This window comes from Panthera onca, chromosome D1 (genome assembly GCF_046562875.1).
Source record: "Panthera onca isolate mPanOnc1 chromosome D1, mPanOnc1 haplotype 2, whole genome shotgun sequence".
NCBI classification, from domain to species: domain Eukaryota; kingdom Metazoa; phylum Chordata; class Mammalia; order Carnivora; family Felidae; genus Panthera; species Panthera onca.
In genome coordinates, this window is record NC_138348.1 from 87,250,691 (window position 1) to 87,256,690 (window position 6,000).

A 6,000-nucleotide genomic window follows, 5' to 3' on the forward strand; every position below is an offset into this window, starting at 1 on the left:
TGGCCTCCTGAACTCAGATTCCCTGTGCACTAGAAAAATCCCATAGCCAGCAACGGCTTACAGGAAATTTTAAAGGGACATTTTCATGCTCGGTGAAACTTGCAAAGATGAGTCAAATTTCATTTGTTGGTACCTATTTTCCTCTCCAATGAAAATATCATTCAGTGACAGATTTCTCTCTCTCTCTCTCTCTCTCTCTCTCATCTTTCACCTTTTCCCAATCAACCTCCTACTTAGTTGCTTTGAAAATAATAAATAACTTTCTATTTTCTTCTGCTGTCACTTCTGTGTCAGAATACCTGTATTACTCCTATTTTTCACTCACTTAATTTATTTCCCAAAGTCAGCCATGTGTATATGATACCATGAAAAAGAATGAGGCTTCTGAGATTGGAGAGCTGCAGTCTGAAGAAGGGGAACCCTCCCCAAAAGAGAACAAGAAATGAGTTTATTCTATATGTTGCAGCCAACCTACATTCATTAAAAAGAATAATATAAGGTTTGTGGCTCAAACTGCAGCAAGGCGGATTTAAGTCAGACATGCTGAAGGACTTTCTGAGTGGTTATAAAATGTCCTCAGAGAGTTGAAGGCATTCATCTCCTTGGTGATGGGTAAGAATAAAAATCAGACAGAAATATTCAAATGGGCACAATGACTTCTAGAGGGACTTTTCACTCTAACGACCAGGAAGCTGATATGAATTTTTAGTTTCTTCATATGGAAAGGAAGTTATACGATGTGAATAAACTTCTGGAACACTTAGCCTCTCAAAGAACCCTTCCTAGATGATTCTGATAAATATATACCATCACGATGTCTCGACACACATTTCTGAAATATTTCTTCCAGATCTCCACAGCTAATTTACATACTTCTTTGTAACCCCTATAATAATTGTAATGCATATATTCTTGAACTGCATAGAACAAAAGTACTTCTTGCCCATTTATATTTAAGAGCATACAGGCAAATGGGAACAGTACTACCATGCTGAGTGAGTTTAAGAGGTTGTGTGTGAAGAAGAACAGAGGCCGCCCAGACGTGTGCAGGCCAGTGACTGAGTGCAAGAGCACTGAGGTTTGTAGACCTGTCTCAGCTCATACAAACCAAAGGACTGTGGATAGCTCATTTTACCTCTGTGATCCTTGGCCTCTCATTTGTAAAGTTAGAGAACTCGAATAATTTCTAGGATCTCTCAATTTTAAAGGTGTTTTATGCTAACAGAGTTTTTTTCTTTTCTTGCCACTATGTTCTAATTCACATGTCCATCAAAATGTCCTTGATATTGTGAGCTCCCAGTGGACGAGAATTTTATCTCTCTCCTAGTCTTTTTGTGTGGTGCTCAGCAGCGTGACAAGTGCAATTAAATGCTTTGGAATGGCTGTGGCAACTGTGAACAGTACAGTACAGAAGGAAGGAGGGTTTTCTTTACCTTCATCCCACTGCTCTCCAGAATGATAATAAAGACCTTGGGTCCTCCATAAGTCCTTAGTTCCTCCCTGGAGAGGCAGACACAATTACATTTGTAAATGTCTTCACCCTAAACTTCCACAAATCTGTACACTGACCAATTTTTATTAAGTGTCCATATGTGTGGCAACAATAATAATATTTATTGAGCATTTGCTTTGTGCCAGGGATGATGCTTAATGTTTTGCATGCATTGTTCTCATTAGATCTTCACTTATGAAGTGTTCTCACCTATTGTCATCCCCATTTTACAGATGAGAACGTTGATGATCAAAGAAAACATGTCCACATTTACACAGTTGGTACACAATGCAACCAGGATTTGAACCCAAGTATTTACATCTCAGACTAATCTCCAAAATATTATCCTATGCTAAATACTGTGATGGACCCAAGTAGATATCATTCTTACATATGACTTTTTTGTTATTTCAATAGCATATGAGATTACAAATCATATGAAATACATATAAAAGAAAACATTTATATTGTTTTGAAAGTTAACTGAATTGCAAATGGTTGGTACACATAATTAATTTTATCAGAATGCAAAAAAAAATGATATATGGCTGTTTTCTATCTGATAGATAGTTCTTAAAACTTCTACGGAGATGGTAAAAGTCATGATACTTGAAAGTGAGCTAGAGACTAGATATAAGATAGAGTGAAGAATATTGCAGGCCAGGGGAACCATAAATTAAAAATTAGAGATGAAAATGCATCCCCTAAATTTGGGGGTCTAGAGACCTGTGAGAGATCTCCCATCTTGTGTTGCAATAAAATCTTTTAAAGATAAATTAAAAAAAAAAGTGAAATGTAACCTAATGTCAGATCCACATTAGTTACTCTCTACACATAAATGATGTAACCATGCTTGGCACATGACAGGAACACTCAACAAACACTTGTAATCATCAGGGTGGCCTGTTGACTGAGAGAACAGACTGGTGTTGAATCTGGCTGGTTTCAAATTCTGGCTCTGACCCCTAGGGGCTACGGGCATTTGGTTGTCATATCAACTCCAGATCTGAAATGGGGACAGTGATGTGAATTCCATTATAAGCATCACCATATATCATAACCATCAACTAATTTTCATTTGTTTTACTATTTTAACCAAACCGAGACTGATGTGGTCTCCCATGTATCATTGGGAGAAGCTACCAGTGCTTGTGGACTAAGATTCCTGGAGGGAGTAGTTTCAGAATTGTACTTTGTGCATTCACTAAGGCAAAATATATCCTCAGGGATTGCCAAACCAAAAGTCTAATTTGGGCTCTGAGTGCTGCTAAATGCTAAACTATCTAGAGAGCTATATCTCTTCCAGTGCTTGAATTTACCACATAGAGTAATTTCCCAATGGCCTTCATGTTTCACAAAAGCACACAGTTAACCTCCTCCTGAAGAAGCCATCTTCTCCTCTCCTTTGTCATGGGGTTTAACACAATGTCACCTATCTGGGCCTGTTGGGTCACTTGGCAGCTCATTGATATAATTACAAATTGAAAAGCTGATCCTGGGCTATACATGGAGGGGTGTATTTCAGCCTGGCCCATCTCTTACTTAATGAATGCGTCTCATCAAAACAGTCGGAATTTTTCCTCTCCTTTTTCCATTTTAGTCTCAGAGTCTTCCAGGCCTGGAGCTGGGAATCTCTATTGTTGCAATTGTCCCCATATAGCAGGTGTCTGTACTCTTTCGAGTTGGGGTGGCTTGTGGCTGTGGTTGGAATTTCTATGACTAGATGTGAGGAAGTGACTAAGGAAGCTCTGATTGATTGGAAGGAGATACTTTGAAATTGCCATCCCTTGCTCAACAATCAGAGCTCCTTCCTCTGAGTTAGAAGGTGTAAGTGCTTCCAATCAGGTGTCGGGGGGACTCAATTTGCCTCTTGGATTAGTTAGATGCACATGCACCATTTACTTCCCAGTTCCAGGTTCAAAGGACGATGAGTGGTCTCAAGACAAAATTAAACTCAGGAAAGGCACCTCAAAGTTTAGACAGAAAGGTATTTGCTCACCATTCACACCCCTTGAAGATAAGAGAATTTTACTACAGAAATAATTCTTCTGTGTGTAGATAAGGAATAAGGAAAAGGCATAAGAAATTAGGAATAAGGATGGGGAAAATGGGTGAGGTCTCTAACTTCTGAGGAGAGGGCAGCCAAGATGGCATTTCATAAACTTTTCATCATCAGGTAGCTTAAGATTCTATAGTGTGCAGTGAGCTAGTACAAATAGGGATTGATTCTCTGTAAACTGCCCCCATGCATACCTGTCACCTCCCTGAATCAGACAGTAAGTCCAAGAAGGTCACTGTGGGGCCTGGCCGCTCCACTGTCCAAAAGCTAGCTGAGCCCTGATGGCAGCCCTCCAGTCTTGGGAGGAGGGATGGACAGTCATGCACACGTGCTGTTCCAGGCCCAGAGGACCCGCAGACAGAAAGCCCCGGTGAGGGGGAGGAGATAGGTGTGTATGGTGTGTGGGAAGGAGGGAGGAAGGGGGTGTGGGGCAGTGTTTTTTATTTCTCTCAGCTATTATGGAAAGAACTGCAGGAGCTTAAATCTAAAGAGCAGCACTGAAATAATGTTCAGGACTTAACAAAAGCCTCTGCTCTGCTCTGCTGTCTGCCCGCTGTGGTCTGCCTCAGCTGAGGCTCAGTGCCGTGGGTGATCTCACACACTCAGATGCTGGGAAGAGCCCTGCCTCAGGGGGAGGGAAGGAGCTGACCTGCCCTCCACACACCTGGGGTTGAGGGGGATCCAGCTCTGACTTGTGGTGTCAAGTCAGGGAGGGAGAAAGCCATGGCAGGAAGAAGGCAGGCTTCTACCTTTTCAAGGGGCTCTCCCTGAAAAGTCATGTTGAATGTGCTCCCTAATATGGTCACTTGTGATGTGAATGGAATTGGTCTAGGGTACGAAAGAATTATGTGGGGTCTATTTTGAGAATTTGACTTCTCCCAGGAGATTTCCTGATTTATTGATAAATTACCTAAGCTGATACTGAAAATGAAAGTCTAACTCTTCACAGCACAGAGATTAAGGACACAGAGATTTAAATCTGCATTCTCACAAATTTCAGTGTTTTCTAACTTGAATTATAGGCACAGTCATCCGGCCTTGATTTCTATGAATTATACTCATCATCTGAAAAAGAAGCAATATGGCATAGTCGTAGAACAAATAAGTTAACACTTAAAATCAGAAGACCTAGATTGGAGTCTAATTCCACTTATCAGCTTCAATTCCATGATCCTCAATATTCTCATCTCATCTCCTCCCATCTTGTCCTTAGAGTGGAAATAATAGTATCTACTTCACAGAGTTGATGTGCATTAACCCAGCTAACCACGATGAAAGCCCTTCTGTAATATCTAACATACACATTGGCCTCCATGTCTTTGTCATCAGCTTGCTTGAAAAACAAATTATTGATGGATAGTGTTTCATAAGAGCCTCACAAAAAGAACCACTGTCTTCAAGATGCTTAATTACCAAAAAGTTTCCCCTGGGGTCTGTAAGAGTCTGAGGAGCTCTTGTCTTTGTCTTTGTCTTTGTTTTTGTTTTTATTTTTGTTTTTGTTCCAACATAGTTTAATTTTCTTTGTATAAATTTCTTTCTTGATTGGTGCATTCTTACTGTTTCATCTCTTTTGTACACATACACATTCTGTTAATAATTATTCTTAGGGTGCCTGGGTGGCTCAGTCAGTTGAGCGTCTGACTTCGGCTCAGGTCACGATCTCACGGTCTGTGAGTTCGAGCCCCACGTCAGGCTCTGTGCTGACAGCTCAGAGCCTGGAGCCTGCTTCCGATTCTGAGTCCTGCGCTCTCTCTGCCCCTCCCTCACTCATGCTCGCTCTCTCTCTCTCTCTCAAAAATAAATAAAACATTATTTTTTTTAAATAATTATTCTTAGATGCATTAAAACCAAGTGGAATTCTTATAGCTATTTGATTTCCAACATACCTCTCTTCTATATGTTATTCTTGTTTTTCCTAACCTCTTCCTTTACATCGCTAAGTACTCTATCATTTGCTTTACTTTTCCTGAAGTTTGTTCTCCTTTGTCATTTTCTAAATAAATTTGCATCAGCTCACTGTTTGCTTTTCTCAAGAAATCCACCATTAGTTACACCCTTCCTTTTTTTTTTAATATTTATTAGTGAAAGACAGAGGGAGTCAGAGCGTGAGCAGGGGAGGGGCAGAGGGAGAGGGAGACACAGAATCTGAAGCAGTCTCTAGGCTCTGAGCTGTCAGCACAGAGCCCAACACGGGGCTCGAACCTATGAACCACGAGATCATGACCTGAGCCGAAGTCAGATGCTTAACTGACTGAGCCACCCAGGTGCCCCACACCCTTCCTTTTTGATTTATTTTTTTCTAAAAGAACTTTATTTTACTCCTTCTCCATGTTTTATATATATGCTGTCATATTTTACATCTTCTTATCCGTAATTTTCTTCTAATTAAGACTTTTTATTTTCCACCTAAAGAAGTCCCCTTAATATGATTTTTTAAGACTGGTTTAGT